Here is a 17810-nt window from a genome sequence, read left to right on the forward strand (position 1 = left end):
AAAAGGCCTGGGACAACCAGACACCACGCGGTCGAGTTAAATGAAGAAGCAGACCCCCATAAAAGAGGCCATGAACAATACCTTGCAAGGTAGTAGAGACACTCTTCTCTTGACAAAAGGATTGAGGAGGTCCATATGGATATCTCAATGTGCTACATGGATCCACAAAACACTGCTGATCAAGTCATGGAGGTGGAGAGCTCAATTTGACAGACAACCTCCTCCAGTCTATTAAAGCAGTGATGAACAACCTCAGAGGGCCAGCAAAGTCTTGGCAGAAAGGGTAGAAGAAATCGAAATATTAGACTGGTGGGAGTACCAGAGGATCATAACCCTATCCAATTCTTCACAAGCTGGTGCAAATTCTGGATCCACTAAGAGGACCTCTCATGGTGCTTTAAATAGAAAGGGTCGATTGAACCTTGCTGTCCAGACCAGCCCCTGAGGCTCCTCCCTGCTCAAGCATTCTGTGCTTTCCTAATTATCTGGACAGAGATGCGATACTCAAAGCAACGTGGAACGTCAGAGGTGAAGAATGAATCCAGTAAGATCATGATATTTCCAGACTATACCTGGCAGGTACAGGGAGACAGACGCCACCCTTCAGTGCCTTCAAGCAGAAAAAGAAGGAGTTACTGCTGGACTATAATCTTTTTTGCCTTGCAAAACTGCGGGTCACCTATGAAGAAACAACTAATTTCTTTGAGGCACAAGAATGGGCTGGGCTCTGGGTGCAGGAAAGTGGTACCAGGTAAGACGGGTGAAACACATGGGCTCGTCACACCACTCATACTTCCTGAGATCAGCAGGACCAGGTAGAAAAGCAGGAGGCAATGTAGGTGGAATTAAATGGTTATCTGAGCTCAAAGCAGCAATAGAAACTGAGGTGTGTAAGAGTCAGGACCTGGGCAGGTTCCCGGAGGTCCTGGGCCTGCTTTGAGCCCTCAGAACTAGACCAACAAGGGAGAGTGCTCACAGGCCTCCTAATGTTGGCCGAGCTATTTCAAAACAGCATACGTAATATATCTTAAGTCTGAATGAACAAGTAATACCTTATCTGGTAGAGATATTATTCTAGTTGCAGATTCCTCATCTTTTGAATTTCCTCGGGCGTCAGTCTGGATTTGGAGATTTCTCTTGATCAGTACCCTTGAGCACCATTAGGTGGAGTTGATCAGCTCTGTCCCAGTCGTCGGCATGATCTGCACTTGATAGGACATCGCAGGTCCTGTATAGGCGCCACTCTGGCGCGCTGGTTTCAGTTTCTTTTCACAAATTCCATGTCAAAAGAACAGAGGCATGAAGAACACTTACCACTTGTGGGTCAAAACTAAATCCCTGAAAGGGAGTCTTTGTCCTTAGAAATCAGTTCACAGTGCGGGGACGATAGGTGGGTTGGTAAAGAATCTGCAGTGAGAATATGTCTCTACCAGGTAAGGTGTTACCGAAGGTAAGTAACTTGGTCATCTGATAGAGACTTCTAGTTGCAGATTCCTTACAATTTTAGTACATATGCAAGCAAAACCATCCCCGGAGGTGGGTTGGCGAAACAAGATCATACTAGAAAATCCTTCAGGACCGAACGGGCCCTACAGGCCCGACTGTCCAGGAAGTAGTGTTTCGTAAATGTGTGCAAGGATGCCCACATTGACGCCTGACATATCAAGGACTGGAACTCCGCATGCTAACACAGTGGTTGCAGCTGTTACTCTAGTAGAATGAGCATGCAGACCTTCAGGTGGTTGCTTCTTGGCCATTGCATCGCAGATTCTAATACCGAGAATGACCCATCGGGAGATGGTCTGTTTCTGCACTGCTAGACCTTTCTTCACACCCACATAACAGACAGAGTTGATCATCCATCGGAACTCTTTTTCACGATGAAGGTAGAACTCCAACCCTCTTTTTGGCTCCAGGGGGTGGAGTCTCTCCCTCTTCCTTAGAAGGATGTGCATAAAAAGTACGGAAAGTGGTGGATTGCCCTACATGAAAGGGAGTGACTAATTTTGGCCAAAAGGAAGCCCTAGTGCGAATCCCAACTTTGTCAGGATAAATGGAAAGGTAGGGTGGTTTAGATGACAATGCCTGCAGCTCACTCACCCTTCGAGCAGATGTAACAGCTACAAGGAAGGCTGTTTTCAATGTTAGAAGTCGGAGAAGAAAACTATGAAGAGGCTCAAAGGGAGCACATATTAGGAATACCAGAACTAAATTCAAATCCCATTGGGACATAATGAATGGGGATGGAGGAAACATTTGGGTAAGACCCTTAAGGAATCTATTAACAATAGGAGACTTAAGGAAGATTGATCAGGCAACCTAAAAAACGCAGAGATAGCAGATAAGTAACCTTTAAGAGTTGCCCATAGCAGAGCCCTGCTGGGCCGGAGAATGGATAAACAGGATCTCAGAGAGGTACATAGAGAGGGTCAACAGGCTTGTCTGTGCACCATGCCACAAATTTCTTCCAACAACAGGCGTGTACCAGTGTGTTGGAGGAATGCCTGGCTGCCAAAATAACATTACAGACTTCAGGCAGCAGATCAAAATCTGTCAACTGCTGCGGCTCATTCTCCACGCAAGGAGGAGGAGACTGGAAAGGTTCAGGTGGAGAACCCTCCCCTGCTGCTGTGATAAAAGATCCTCCTGAAGGGGTGGTCTGATCGGAGGATTGATGGCCATGATAAGTGTAAGAGACTGGCTCAGTTTGTGGTGTACACCTACGGTGTGGCACCCTATACTGAGTCCAGGCAACCCTTACTGATAGTGTTTTGGTACCTAGATAGCAAAAGCTCTCTAGAGGTAGCTGTGGAGAGCAGCTCAGGCTTATCAAGGAAGAGTGTAAGCACTTACAGTACCACAATAGTCAGTCAGTGATGTTCACCCAAGAAAAAAAAAACACACACCAAGTGTTACAAAAATAAAGTATTCTTTATTTTAACACTGGTACTATCCGAACGTTGGTATATCTCCGCTTGAAGATATCTACACAAGGTAAATATACTTAGATACAGACAGGAAAAGCATGGAAACACATGGGACTCTATGGGGGTAAATCATATACTAAGGAAGTGGTATAAGAATGGGGGAACCCAACCAAGGTAAGTGTGTTAGAATCTCAAGGGCAGGGGGAATAAGGAAGGGAGGTAAGTATCAGAAATCCCACTGGTGCCTGGTACACACTTATTATCGAACCAAGTGCCCCATAGGCTTACACAGGACAGTTGTGGTTGGAATTTTCAGGATTAAGGACGTTTCCCAGAGGACCCTGAGGAGACCAGTTGGCACAAGGAAGATTGGATAGTGCTCACACCAGGGAGCCCAGGTGCATAGCGGCAAAGTGACATCAGAAACCTTTGTTACATTCAATGGGAGCGTCGTTAGTCCAGCTGCTGTTGTGACTCGTGGGCCAGGTCGGAGGAACCAAAAGGTGGATTCCAGACAAGGAGAACCTGAAAAAGAAGGGGGACAGAGTCCAGACCACTAGTAGATGTCCAGGCGGTGCAGGTAGGCAATGCCCACCCTCCTACAGGTGAAGTTCCTGCAGGTTGGTGAAGAAAGAAGTCCAGCTGGGGAGTCCAGGGGGTGTAGGAAGATCCTTTGAGTCGCCCACGAGCTGCCCCAGGTCGGTCGCCGGATTACAGGAGGGTCAGTGGTCAATAGGACCACAACAAGCACTGGCAAACACACAGGAAATTGCAGAGAAGTTTGCAGGTTTTTGGGGTCCATCAATGTCCAAGAGACTCGACCCTTGTAGGCGAGTCCGGGATGGCTCTCAGCATGTAAGAGAGCTAGCAGGAATCATTTGAGCCCTCATAGGGACCCACTGGCAGCAGGCACAGGGAGTCGGAGGGAGGTCTCAGCACCACAACAAAGCAGGAGTCTGACACAGCAGGAGTTGCAGAGTGGAAACTGATCTTCAAGTTGTAGAGTGCTGAAGGCTAGGGCTTATTAGCGTCTGAAGATCTCCCAGAGGAAGAGTCAACAAGCCTTGTCAACAGCAACAGTGCACAGGGTTCCAGTCTAGTGGCAGGGGCCCACGTCTCTCAAGTTGGTCAGAAAGTAAGCAGGACCCAGAGGAGGGCACAGACTCACCACCTGTGATGCAGAGCCTTTCGATGTCCGTGGGACAGCAGGAATCACCAGCCAGTCGTTGCCGTCTTAAAGTGCCTGCAGATGTAGGGGGAGTGACTCCTCCACTCCAAGGGAGATTCCTTCTTGATGCAAAAAGAGTCCTTATGACCCTGGAGGATGCACAGCCACGGATGTTGCAGACATCTTGCAGGAGCAGGAGAAACAATGTTGCAGTGGAGCCCTCCCAACTGGATACAGTCTTGTTTCAGTTCCTAAGGCAGACCAGCAGTGGTTCCGGAGGCCTGGAAAAGATGTCTTGCAGAGAGTTTCTTGTAGAGTCTTGCTCGACGAATCTGGGGACCCCACACTCAGGGGAGCTCTTAAGTAACACTAAAAGGGGGTTGGACACAACCTGAGGTGACCCACCTATCAGAGGGGATCAGGGACAGCACCCACCTGGCTTAACCAGTCAATGCTTCCAGGGGCCTCTGCGCATCTTATTTCCAAGATGGCAGAATCAAGTAGCAACCTGGCAGAGCTCTGGCCACCTCCCTAGGGAAGGAGCTAGACAAGGGGGTGGGCCACTACCCTGCCCTTTGTGTGGTTTCGTGCCAGAGCGGGAACCGGGGGTTCCTGCACTGCTGAAAACCGGTTTATGCAAAGAGGGAACCACATGCGCCCTTCAAAGCAGTCTGATGGCGCTGAGAGGCCACTTCGTCCCCAGCCCAGAGACACCTAGTTCTAAAGGAGAGGAGGTCACACCTCCCTCCTACATGAAACCCTTTGTTCTGCTTTTCCCTACTCAAGTAAGGCTCAGCAGCAGGAGGGCAGAACAGTGCCTGGGTTGGCAGCAGCACAGGCTGGCATGCAGAGCCTGCAAGGCTGTACAGGCAGATCTGGGAGATCCTAAGAACCCCCGAGTACAAGGTATGAAGCAACTAACAATGGAATTGGTGTAGTTGCATGATTTCAACATGTTTGATACCAATTATGCCTAGGTTTGGTGAAGCCATTAAGTAGCTGGACTAATTGTATTGACCAGTGACCACTACATACTTTAAAATGGCTTCTCCGCGTTTAGCCCAGGGAATGAAGTCTGGGGTGTGTAGGGGACCTCTGCTAATACAGGGGTGCCCACACACTCAGGACCACGCACCCTGCCCTTGGGCTATAGAGCCTACCATAGGGGTGACTTACAGCATCCAAGTGCAGTGAACATGATATAAGGCAAGCATTATATCTGAAGTGCAAGGAGCATGCACCATTTCACGCAGGCTACAACGGCAGACCTGCACACACAGTCCGCATGGTTTTCAATGCTGCAGCCCATGGGAGACCCCTGGTGTATCAATGCCCTGGGTACCTAAGTACCATGTACTAGGGACTTGCATGGGTGCACCAATATGCCAATTGCGGGGTGTAAAACTTACCATGTATCTAAACTTAAGAGGAGAAAGCACAGACACTGGGGTCCTGATTAGCAGACTCTTAATGTACTACAGTCTAAACACTGACACCAGGCAAAAAGCTGGGCTAACTATGCTAGAAAGATGCTACTTTCCTACATTCAGTAGCTTAGGATTCCAGACTTTTCATGCCCAGTCCGAAGCCACAACGATTACTAGGGCCCAGTTGTTCTTAAGAACTCTGGTCAGAAGTGGTATGGGTGGAAAGGCGTACAGGAGGCCTGAGTTCCACTCAAGATGAAGTGTTGCAGAGCGATTGCCGCCTTGGAAACTCGAACACGCAAAACTGCTGACATTACGCGTTCTCTGCGGAGGTGAACAGATCTAACCAATGCTCTCCCCGTGCTGAAAGAGACCTTGTGTCACCTCTGGATGGAGAGGCCATTTGTGATCGACTAAGCATTGTCGGCTGAGCCCACCAAATGTTGAACCATATTGGAAATGCCCTGATGTTCCAGCCACGTCCAGAGGCGCAGTGCATCTTGACAAAGGGTCCACAAACCCACTCAGCCCTGCTTGTTGCAGCACCACATGGTGGTGGTGTTATCCGGTAACACCGCACTACTTTGAGAGAGGGAAGAAATGCTTTCAATGCTAGTCTGATCACCTGGAGCTCCAACAGATTGATGTGGAGACCGACTCTACTGCAGACCAGATGCCTCTAAACTCCGTCTCTCTGAGGCGGCCACCCCATACCCGGAGTGACATTTGTCACTACTTTCAGATCTGGTTGGGGAAGGGAGAGGGATCTGCCTCAGGCCCAATCACGGTTCCTTAGCCACTACTGCAGATCTCTCGCAGTTTCTGCCAAGATCTGGACCATGTATTAGAGTCCCCTGATGCTGCGCCCACTGGAACTTCAGGTCCCACTGCACAGACTGCATATACCATCTGGCATGAGTCACTAGCAGGATGCAGGAGGCCGTGAGGCCCAGCAGCCCAGCCTCAGAATCATTCTCACAAAAGTCCAGGATAGATGCTGAAACATCGATATCACAGCCTGAATATCCTGGACTCACTGCTCTGGAGGATAAACCAGAAACTGCACTGTGAACAGAACAGCTCTGATGAAAGGGAGCATCTGACAGGGAGTCAGGTTTGACTTCAGCATGTTTATAGTGAACCCCAGTGAGTGCACAAGGTCCGCTGTAGTCCAGAGGTGGAGACAATAGCCTGGGGCGAGCCTGCCTTCAGCAGCCAGCTGCTTGAGAGGGGAAAACAAACTCCTAACCTGCGCAGATGAGTTGCAATCACTGCCATCACTTTGAACACACGAGAGGGGCTAGTAAGGCCAAAAGGGAGCATGGTGGTGAACTGAAAGTGCTTGTGGCCTACCGTGAACCGCAAGTAACGTCTGCGGGCAGGCAGGACAGGGATAAGGATATAAGCGCTCTACAAGTCCAATGCCACCATCCCGTCTCTGGGGTCCAGGGCAGATAAAAACTGAGCCAAGGTGAGCATTTTGAAGTTCTTCTTGAGAAAGAAAAAGAGGGACCGAAGATCTAGGATAGGGCAGAGGCCCTTGTCCTTTTTGAGCACCAGAAAGTAGTTATAATGATAATCAAAACCTATTTCTAGCACAGGAACCCTCTCTCCATGGCTTCCTTGGCCAAGAGAGCTGTAATCTCCTCTTCAAGAAGTGCCAAGTGATCCTCAGTCATTCGATCGTAGGACAGGGGCATGGATGGAGGGTTAGTCTCAAAGGGGAGGGGAATAGCCCATTTGGACTATCTGCAAAACCCACCTGGCTGACGTGATGGACTGCCAGCGGAGCAGGTGAATGCAGATTGTAGGAAAGTAGCCCCTTTCTTGCATGGTTACCCCCACTTTTTGCCTGTGTTTGACTGTGTTCACTGGGATCCTGCTAACCAGGTCCCTAGTTATTACGCTTTCTCCTTTAAACTTGGCTGGGGGAACCTTTTTCACCCCACATTTGGCATACTGGTGCCCCCATGTAAGTCCCTAGTATATGATACCTAGGTACCCAGGGCATTGGAGTACCAGGGGAGCCCTATGGGCTGCAGCATGTATTATGCCACCCTTAGGGAGCCAATGCAAAGTGTCCTGCAAGCCTGCCATTGTAGCCTGACTGAAAGGGTGCCTGCACCCTTTCACTACCGGGTCACTACAAGTCACCCATATGGCAGGCCCTCCTAGCCCAGAGGGCAGGGTGAAAGTACCTGTGTGAGGGCACCCCTGCACTCCAGTTCCATTCTCCTGGCTGTGTGTGTGCGGGAACGCCATTTTATGCATGTACTGGACATAGGTAGTGTCCTAAATCCAGCACCATCATGGTAACTCCAAACCTGGGCTTGTTTGGTAACAAACATGTTGGAATCATACCCCAATATTGTTGTCAGTATTGGAAGTATGATGCCATGCACTCTGAGGGCTCCTTAGAGGACCCACAGCATTACAGGGTTTTCCGGGCAGCCTAAGCTGCTGCCACTCCTCAGGCAGGTTTCCCCCCTCCTGCTGCTTGATCTGATGAAGCCCAGGAAGGCAGAACAAACGGTTTCCTTTGGGAGAGGAAGGTAACACCCTCTCCCTTTGGAAATAGGTGTGACTGGCTTGGGAGGGGTAGCCTCCCCAAGCCACTGGCATGCTTTGAAGGGCACATTTGGTGCCCTCCATGCATAAACCAGTCCACACCAGTTCAAGGCCACCCAGTCCCTGCTCTGGTGAGAACTGGACAATGGAAAGGGGAGTGACCACTCCCCTGTCCATTACCACTCCAGGGGTGGTGCTCAGAGCTCCTCCAGAGGGTCCCTGGGTCCTGCTATCTTGTTTCCAAGGTTGGCAGGGAACTCTGGGAGCACCTGAGTGGCCAGGCAATGTAGGTGATGCCAGAGCTCCCTACTGATAGGTGCTTACTTGGGTAGGTGACGAATCCCCCTTTCAGGGCTATTTAGGGTCTCTCTCTTGGGTGGGTCCTCAGATTCGGCTTGCAAGATTCCAGCAGCATTCATCTGCAACCTCCACTTCCACTTCTGGCCACTGGAACTGCGTCTGGACCCTCCAGAAACTGACAAATCTGCAATCTACGAAGAAGACTCTTCTGCAACTTTGTTTCCACAACTCCTGCCAGCTTTGCAACATTTCCCCGGCCAGGCATTCCTCAGAAGACTGCATCTCTTCAGCCTGCGCAAGAAGAAGAGGAAGGAATCTCCTTTGGAGTTAAAGAGTCACTCCCCTGCATCCACAGGCACCTAGCGCAATGATGACCGGCTATGTGGATCTCCCCTCATCCTGAGCTGTGTGGATCCTGCATCAAGGGTGGTGGTCCGGAGTAGTCCTCTTGATCCTCTCTGCCAGCTCTCTAACTTTGGTGGAGGTAAGCCCTTGTCTTCCCATGCAGGACAGTACCCCCGTGCACCGGGTCTCTTGCAGCTGCCAAGGCTTGTTTGCATCTCTTCTAAGCGATCAGGATCTTCAGGCGACGTGTAGCTCCATCCCCAGCACTCCTTGAGACGCTCAGCCCTCTGCATGGTTCTCCTGCAGCGTGGGATCCTTTTCTGTAGTGCTGCGTGGGCTCATTATGCGATTTCTGTGCCCCCATCCTGTGGGTTCTGCCTCTGCGTGCTCTCTGCGACACTGAGGGTCCCCTGTGACTCCTCCTCCTGGGCCTTGCTCGTCCCCGGCAGCACCACTTTTCTACTAACCGCAAAGTTGCCTTTGCCAAGGCTTGTTGGTGGAATTCCTGCACTGACACCTATCTGCAATCTTCGCTCCAGCGTGGGACATATTCTGCGTCCAACATGAACTCTTCTCCGGCTTTAGGGCTGCAGGGTTGACCTGTTCTTCCTCACCGTCGACTAACTCCTGCAAGTACTGCTGGGTGGGTAGTAACTCCTCATCATCATCATCCTCCTGGACTCCACTGTGACTTTTGGACTTGGTCTCCTCTCTCCACAGGTCTCCTCCAGGAATTCACCGCTGGTCTATTGCAGTCTTGCCTGGGTGTCTTCTTTTCCTTCCTTTTGGGTGGTTTGGGGGAAATTCCAGTGAGTTACTCCTGCTTTCCTGGTCGCTGGGGGGTATTGTGTTACTTACCTCTGTAGTTTTCTAGTATCCCCAGCTCCCCTCTACACATTCCACTTACCTAGGTTGGGGTCCTGTATTTGCATTCCATTTTTTTTAGCATATAGTTTGGGGTCCCTCGAGGGTCACTATTGCTTATTGCTATCTGCACTTTTTTCTAACCTTATCTATGCCTATTTCTGACTACTAGTGAATATAATTGGTGTATTATTTACCTCTTATTGGAGGATTGCCCTTCTAGTATCTTTTGGTATTGTGTTCCAAAAATAAAGGTACTTTATTTTTGTACAACTGAGTGTTCTCTTTCATGCGCTTTAGAGCTGTGTGACTACAGTGGAATTGGATGAGCTTTGCATGTCTCCTGGATAAGCCTTTGCTGCCCATCCACAGATACCTCTAGAGAGCCTGGCTTCTATATTGCCTACACTTCACTAAGAGGGGATACCTGGACCTGGTATAATGTGTAAGTACCCTAAGCACACCAGGCCAGCTTCCTACACGGATCCTGCCTCTGACTGCTCCCTGATGGGGGAAGTGTCGCACTAGGAAGGTTTGGAGGCAGTGGAGTGGCCAGACCATTGGCTCCCTGATCCAAGAGGATAGCGGATCCCATGTTCCTGGCCACCCAAAGGCTGGGCAGCATGCGTGGGATGGTGGCTAAGAGGGAAACAACATGGTTGGGCACCATAGCCTATAAAGGGGCGAAAAGTAGAAGGAGGTGGACGAGGGGCCACCACTAGGCCCAAGGACCTGGCCATAGCGTGAGAATCCTTGAAGCGCTGAGTATGCTTCCTCCCTGAAGAGATGGGTGCCATCAATGGGCATGTCCTTAAGGTAAGATTGGACATCAACAGAAAAGCCAGACTTCCTCAACCAGGTGTGGCGCCTAAGGGCCACTGTTGATGCAACCGCTCTGCGCAATTAGTCAGTCACGTTCAGTCCACATCGAACCATGAACTTTGCCCGGGGCTCCTCCAGGACCTGTGAACCCACTTGCGCAACCGCATCCCACAGCGTGTGGTAATAACAGCCCAAAAGGCATGCAGTGTTCATCGACCACAATGCCAGGCTGGTGGAAGAAAACATCTTCTCAATGTGTCCAGGCACTTGCATTTCCTATCCAGGGGTGCGGAAGGGAACATGCCCTAGAAAGTGGAGGCTTGTTTGGGATGTTGCACCCGGAAACCTGGGTCGCCAGAAGGACATTAATACGGGCTTCATTAAAGGGGAGCAGGGGTTCAAAGAATAAAGCCCCAGGCTGAAGCAACTCTGTCAGGATTCACCCATAATAATAAAGCTCATGATTTGACACATGGGGCAAGGCCCTGTCAGTGACAGATTCTGCATCGTACAACGCCCATCCGGCTCTGTGTCGGAGTCGCAATGAGGATGGGGTGGCGTCACCCAGGGGGAGGGGCGGCGCCAGGAGTGTCAACGTCGGAACCGGCAATGGGAAAGGTCTGAGTGGTATGTCCTGCTCTGGTTCAGATCCAGGAATGGATGCATGAGTGCCCCTCTGCACTGAAGCCAAAGCTGCGGGGTCCCTTCCGACTCCGCAGGGCCCAAAGGTGTGCCAGCAGAGTCAGACTGCTCAACTATGGCCACACAAAATTCTTTCAGCAGACCAGGGGTTGCTCAGGCTCCCGGAATCTTGGAGAGGCGCAAAGTCGTCCCAGATGCAGGCTCCGCAGATGGAGGCTTCGAGCGATGACTCTCTCTCCTCGTCAGCAGGCTGACAGATAAGGTGAAGTCAAAGAATGTTTGGCCTTCGATTCTTATGCCTCGACTTACCCGAATGTGCGTAGGGTGTGGAGTGGGACGAAGATCAGGGGCTTCGCGACCGATCCTGAGACGTTCCTTTAGACCGAGATCGGGACTTACGTGGAGCTGAACACTGGGTCGCCATCAGCTTTACTGACTGATCGTTCAAAGCCTTAGGATTCATGGCCCGGCACTCTGGGCATGACTTTGTGTTGTGTTCCAGACACCAAAGGCACACAAAGTGTGGATCCGTCATAGACCTCGCCTGATGACAAGAACCGCAGGGCTTGAATCCAGTCTTCCTAGAGGACATTCTCGACACACCAGGAGTTATATAACTAAAAAAAATTAAACAAAAACTCAAAAAAGACCAGTCAAATATTGACTATGGGGATGCTCTTCTGATCAGCGCTGGCTGAGGCAGAAAGAAAATAAATTACGTCAGCATGCCGGGGTGGCAACTATATAGGACCCACAACATTATATCGTTCACAGATGCGGAGCCGATCTATGCCACCTAACGCCGCAATGGGGCACTGCTCAAGAATCCACGGATCCAGACTGAGGCAGAGGAAAATTCAGAAGGTAAGGAATCTGCAACTAGAGGTCTATATCAAATATAATCTGATAATCCCTGGGGTAGGGCCTTCACATTTCTTTCTGCTTATCACGTTAAAAAAGGATGGAAGGGAAGCAGAGGGGCACGATACTGCATGGGCCACACCTGCTCATCTGCCCGGCTTTCATTTGGTTTCGCTGTTTTAACAGTGATGGGTGACATATAGTTCTGTGATGGGGCGGAGCAGAGTTGTGGATGTTTTTGTTTTAGAACTGATTTTAAGTTGCAGGCGTATTACACATCATACTGAATATCTTCTGTCGATTTACAGCTCCACAATTCCACACCCTGCTAAACACTGGATATTGACTTTGAATATCAATGGCTTAAATAATAAACTCAAGTGGGGAATGGTGTCCCAAAATAGAAAATGACACTCCACACGCTAAAGACACCTGCTGAGTACAAATTGCAAGTATTTGGGAGTTACAGATAGACACAGGTTTTCCATTCAGAGGTCACTCATGGGTCCAGCGAAGTGACAATTCTTCTGCATGAATGCTTCCCACTGCTGATTACAAAGGGGCAAACAGATGAACTAGGGTGGTATGCAATGATCACAGCGTCCATCAAATAGCAAACATTGACGCTCCTGAGTGTTTATGGGCCTCCTGTGATTCCCCAAGACATGCTGCATGCCCTCACACTTGCAACTGACGGCCCCCAGGAGAAGGATGGTTATAAGGGGGACTTCAGTGACATTATGAACAATGGTCTATGCTGGGGAAATTGGCTGCCTCTCTGTGTAGACCAAGTCAGTGGGCTTCAAATGTGTGGCAGGTAGTTATTCATAAGTTTTCCGTTCATGGGATTTAACATGCATTTACAAAATTTGTGAAATATGTCAGTGAAGAATGTCAGGCTATTTGAGGAATGGAAAGAACGCGTCGCCCTATCAAATAGAGTCTTATTGGTATCTTTAGGGCAAACATGACCTGGACATCTATAAGCAGAACTTAGCTGACATACAAGAGCGTAGTCCACTTGAAGCCAAGCTGACTAGCATGTATTGAGAACTAACACGTAATTGGACACTGATCTGTGGTACAGACGATTTTGGTGTTTTACGGGGGCATCAATGAAAACTTCACATTTTAATTTTAAGAAGGAGAAGGTTTGACTGGCATAATCACGGGGACTTTTCAAGTGGAAAGTTGAATTTGACCTGCACTTTACCATCGGCCTGAGACAACTAGAGATACGATTATGGTAGGCACCCTAGTTGTTTTCCTGGTCCTCCATAAATGAAGGCCACAGCACAGACACGCCTTTCGAAAAAGCAAGTAATTATTCATCGATCTGTGATAGAGGTGATTTTGGTGTTCTAAGGGGGCATTTTTACAGCTTTAAAATTGTATTTTAAGAAGGGGGAGGTTTGACTGCCATAATCACAGAGACTTTAACTGGAAAATTGAATATGAATCTGCACTGCATTTTACCTTCTGTCTGAGACAACTAGAGACACCATTTTGGAAGGCGCTCTAGTTGTTTTCCCGGTCCTCCATGAATGAAGGCCGCAACCCGGATGTGCCGCTGATGCCCCAAATGTAAGATTGTCCACACTCAGACGGGACCAGGAACTCTGGCCACTGCTACCAAACCAGGTCATCCTATACCTTCGAACAACTGCGCGCTTTGCAAGTAAGTTCAAGGACTTGTGCTCACATTCAACTGACCTTAGTTAAACTGAACCCTATTGTGAGGCATGCTCTTTTTGGCCCAACAAACTCCATCTCATACGCACTATCATGCCCAAAGAACCAGAAGGGTGGCATATCTTTATGACTAACTGAAGATCTTTGGTGCACCACAAACTTAATCTGCTCACACTTATTCAGGAAGAACATCTACATGTGGCATTTCTCACTAAAACATGGTTCCCTGAGGGTTCCATGCCAGATATTATTCAAGCCCTGCCTTCAGAATTATAGGAAAGTGACCCTTTTGGCATGGTTACACCCCTCCACCACCCCTCAATATTAGCATGATATTGATGCTGACTTGACAGAGTGGTCTGGGATCCTGCTAACCAGACCCCAGTACCAGTGTTCTTTTCCAAACCTGAACCATTGTTCCACAACTGGCACACCCCTAGCACACAGGTAAGTCCCCTGTAAAAGGTATCTATGGTATCAAGGGCCCTGTGGTCAGGGAGGGTCCCCAAGGGCTGCACCATGTATTATACCACCCTTGGGGACCCCTCACCAACCACATGCACACTGCCTTTGCAGCTTGTGTGTGCTGGTGGGGAAAAAATACAAAGTCGACATGGCACCCCTCTCAGGGTGCCATGCCTACCAACCACTGCCAGTGGCATAGGTTAGTCACCCCTCTAGCGGGCCTTACAGCCCTAACGCAGGGTACACTATATCACACGTGAGGGCATAGTTGCTTGAGCAATATGCCTCAACAGTGTCTAAGTCCACTCTTAAACATTGTAAGTGCAGTGTGGCCATATAGAGTATATGGGCTGGGAGTTTGCCATTACGAACTCCACAGCCCCAAAATGGCTTCACTGAATACTGGAAAGTTTGGTATCAAACTTCTCAGCACAATAAAACCACACTTATGCCAGTGTCGGATTTATTGAAAAATGCACACAAATGGCATCTTAAAGATTAGCCAAACAGCTAGTGTAATACTGACCGACCGGTCTGTGTCAGCCTGCCACTTTCAGACAAGCATCTGACCACATGGGATGAGTGCTTTGTGCACTCTGTGGTCAGAAACAAAGCCTGTCCTGGGTGGAGGTTCTTCACACCTCCCCCCTGCAGGAACTGTATTACCTGGCGGTGAGCCTCAAATGCTCAAGCCTCGAGTTACAGTGCCCCAGGGCACTCCAGCTAGTGGGGATGCCCCACCTCCATTCCCCAGACAAAGCCCCACTTTTGGCGGCAACTCCAGTGGGACAATTAGGGAAAACAGGGAGGAGTGACCAGCCCAGCCAGGACCACCCCTAAGGTGTCCAGAGCTGAAGTGACCCCCTTCCTGAAGAATCCTTCATCTTGGTTTGGAGGACAAGGACCAATAGGGATTGAAATGTACCCCTGTCCCCAAAGGGAGCGGGCACAAGGAGGGTGTAGCCACCCTCAAGGGCAGTAGCCATTGGCTACTGCCCTCTGACCCCTAAAACGCCCCTAAATCTAGGATTTAAGGGCCTCCCTGAACCCAGCTCACCAGATTCCTGGCGACCTACAAGAAGAAGAAGGACTGCTAAGTTGAAACCTCAGCAGAGAAGAAGGAAGGCGAGAACTGATTTGTCCCCAGCCAAACCAGCCTGTCTCTTGCTTCAGAGAACCTGCAAAAAGACCAGTGACATGTCCAGCGGGCCCAGCGACCTCTGCTAACTCCAGAGGACTGCCCTGCACCCAAAAGGACAAAAACTCCAGAGGACAGCAGCTCTGTCTGAAGAAACCGACCACCAAGGACTCCCACCTCACTCCGGATGCGCGAGTCTTGACCCCTGTGCACCCGACACCCACGGTCCGTATCCAGGTGGTCCATCCAGCAAGAAAGGGTCGGCAGGCGATTGCTAGCAAGTGCCCTGCCTGGGTTGACCTCTCCACCCATCCACGACGACGCCTGCAGACGGAATCCAGAAGTTCCCCCTGACCGTGAAGCTCTGGACGAAGATAGCCGACGCCTAAGAACACGCTGCACCTGCAGCCCCAGGCCTTGGGGAAACAGACCCCGGTGCCTCATTGTTCAGCAGACGGCACTGCTCCCTGTCCGACCGGTGGTGTGCCTGAGACACCTCCCTGGACCTCGCCTGTTGCCTCTGAGTGACCCCTGGGGTCTCCTCATAGACCAGCATTGGAAACCTGACGTCCTGTTTGCACCCTGCACCCGGCTGCTCCTGTGCCACTGAGGGTGTGCGTTTGGTGCCTACTTGGGGCCCCCTCCAGTGCCCTTCTAATCCCCTCTGGTCTGCTCTCTGAGTCGCAGGTACTTATCTGCTGGCTGAATTAATTCAGAGTACCCCCTGTGTCCATAGGAGCCCACGTTAATTTTGCTCAACTTTGACCTCTGCACCCGGCCGGCCCCGTGTTGCTGGTGGTGGGTGTTTGGGGTTAGCTTGAAATCCCAACCAGTGGACTTCCTAAAACCCGGAGACTGAAACTGTAAGAGTTGTACTTAACTGCAAAAAGATCTAATACTTCTTCCCCCCAGGAACTGTTATGAAAATTGCAGTGTCCACTTTTAAAACAGATTATTGCCACTAATTTAAAAACTGTAGTACATACCTATTTCAAACAAAGTGCTGTTGATACCTGTGTGAAATACGAATCTTTTAAGGTACTTACCTGCAACTTGAATCTTGTGGTTCTAAAAATAAATTAAGAAAATATATTTTTGATACATAACAATCATTGGTCTGGAGTTAAGTCATTGTGTGCTTTTTCTATTGTCTGTGTGTGTACAACAAATGCTTTGCACAACCTTCTGATAAGCCTAACTGCTCGACCACACTACCACAAAAGAGAGCATTAGTATTATCTACTTTGGCCTCTGGGGAACCCCTGGACTCTGTATATACTATATCAAAGTGAGCTATAGTGTGCACAGAGTAAGCTTCCTACAGGGACCTTGCACCACCTCCAGATGGAGACGCCATTCATGATCGGCTTTGCATAGACAGCTGAGTTTACCTGCTCAGACGTTCAGAGAGCCCGCCAGATGTTGAACTACCAGGGTAATGCTCTGATGTGCCAGCCATGTCCAGAGGCGCATAGTGTCCTGACAAAGGGTCCATGGCCATACTCAGCCCTGTTTGTTGCAGTAACACATGGCAGTAGTGTTGTCCGTGAACACTTGCACCACTTTCTCTTTGAGAGAGGGAAGGAATGCTTTTAATGCAAGCCTGATCGCCCGGAGGTCCAAAACATTGATGGAGAGTACAGAGACCTCTGATCTCCGCCTCTCCATTGTGGTCGCCCCATCCCAGGACTGTCACTACTGTCAGATCTGGCTGGGGAAGGGAGGTGAGCATTGTGAACTTCTCCTTTTTGAGGAAGTGATTGAGGGCCCGAATATCTTGGATAGGACGTAAGCCCTGAGTGGGGAAAGGAGAGTGGATCTGCCATAACTCAGGTTGCCACCACAGAAGATCCTGAGCAGGTTTCTGTGAGATCTGGATGGAGTTGGAATGGCAGCCATGAATGTGGGCAATTTGAAACCTGAGGTTCTACTGAAGTGCCTGTATATGTCATTTGGCTTTTGGAATGTGGAGGCTGAACAAGACTAGGTGTCCAGGAAGCCTCACAGCCATCCTCACAGAGACTCAGGATTGAGTCCAAATATCTGGATCATATACTGAATGTCCCAGACTCGCTGCAGAATGCCACTGTATAGGGGACTTCCAATGAAGGGAATCCTATGTGTAGGGAATTCAGCTCCTTGTAGAAAACTCCACAGATGTCAGGAGTCGCCTGGAGGTGACCTTCGAAAAAGCAGGCATCGAGGTACAGGAACACATGTCCCTGACCTATGATGGGCAGCGACCACAGCCATCACTTCTGTAAACACTTGAGGGCTCACGGTAAGGCTGAATGGGAGTGCATCAAATTGGAAATATTCTGACCCTACAGTGAAGTGCAGATTAATACCTGGGGGTGGGGCGCAGGATGCATATATGAAATTATGAATCTTGCATGTCCATGGACACAATTCAGTCTCCTGGGTCCAAAGCAGTAAGAATTCGACAGAGTGAGCATTCTGAATTTGTGTTTTCACAAACAGGTATTCAGTGGACAGAGGTCCAGTGTGGCCAGAGACTCTGATCACTCATCAGTACTGGGGTCCTGCACTTCCTGAGGCACGCCCGCAAGGGGCTGTGGCTACAGATGCCA

General features: G+C 49.7%; 1 protein-coding gene across 5 annotated transcripts in view; it reads right to left on the reverse strand.

Moving 5' to 3' along the window:
• SYMPK (symplekin scaffold protein) overlaps positions 1-17810 on the reverse strand; it is a 1084618-nt gene that overhangs the window by 149909 nt on the left and 916899 nt on the right. The window lies entirely within an intron of this gene.

This window comes from Pleurodeles waltl, chromosome 9 (assembly GCF_031143425.1).
Source record: "Pleurodeles waltl isolate 20211129_DDA chromosome 9, aPleWal1.hap1.20221129, whole genome shotgun sequence".
NCBI classification, from domain to species: domain Eukaryota; kingdom Metazoa; phylum Chordata; class Amphibia; order Caudata; family Salamandridae; genus Pleurodeles; species Pleurodeles waltl.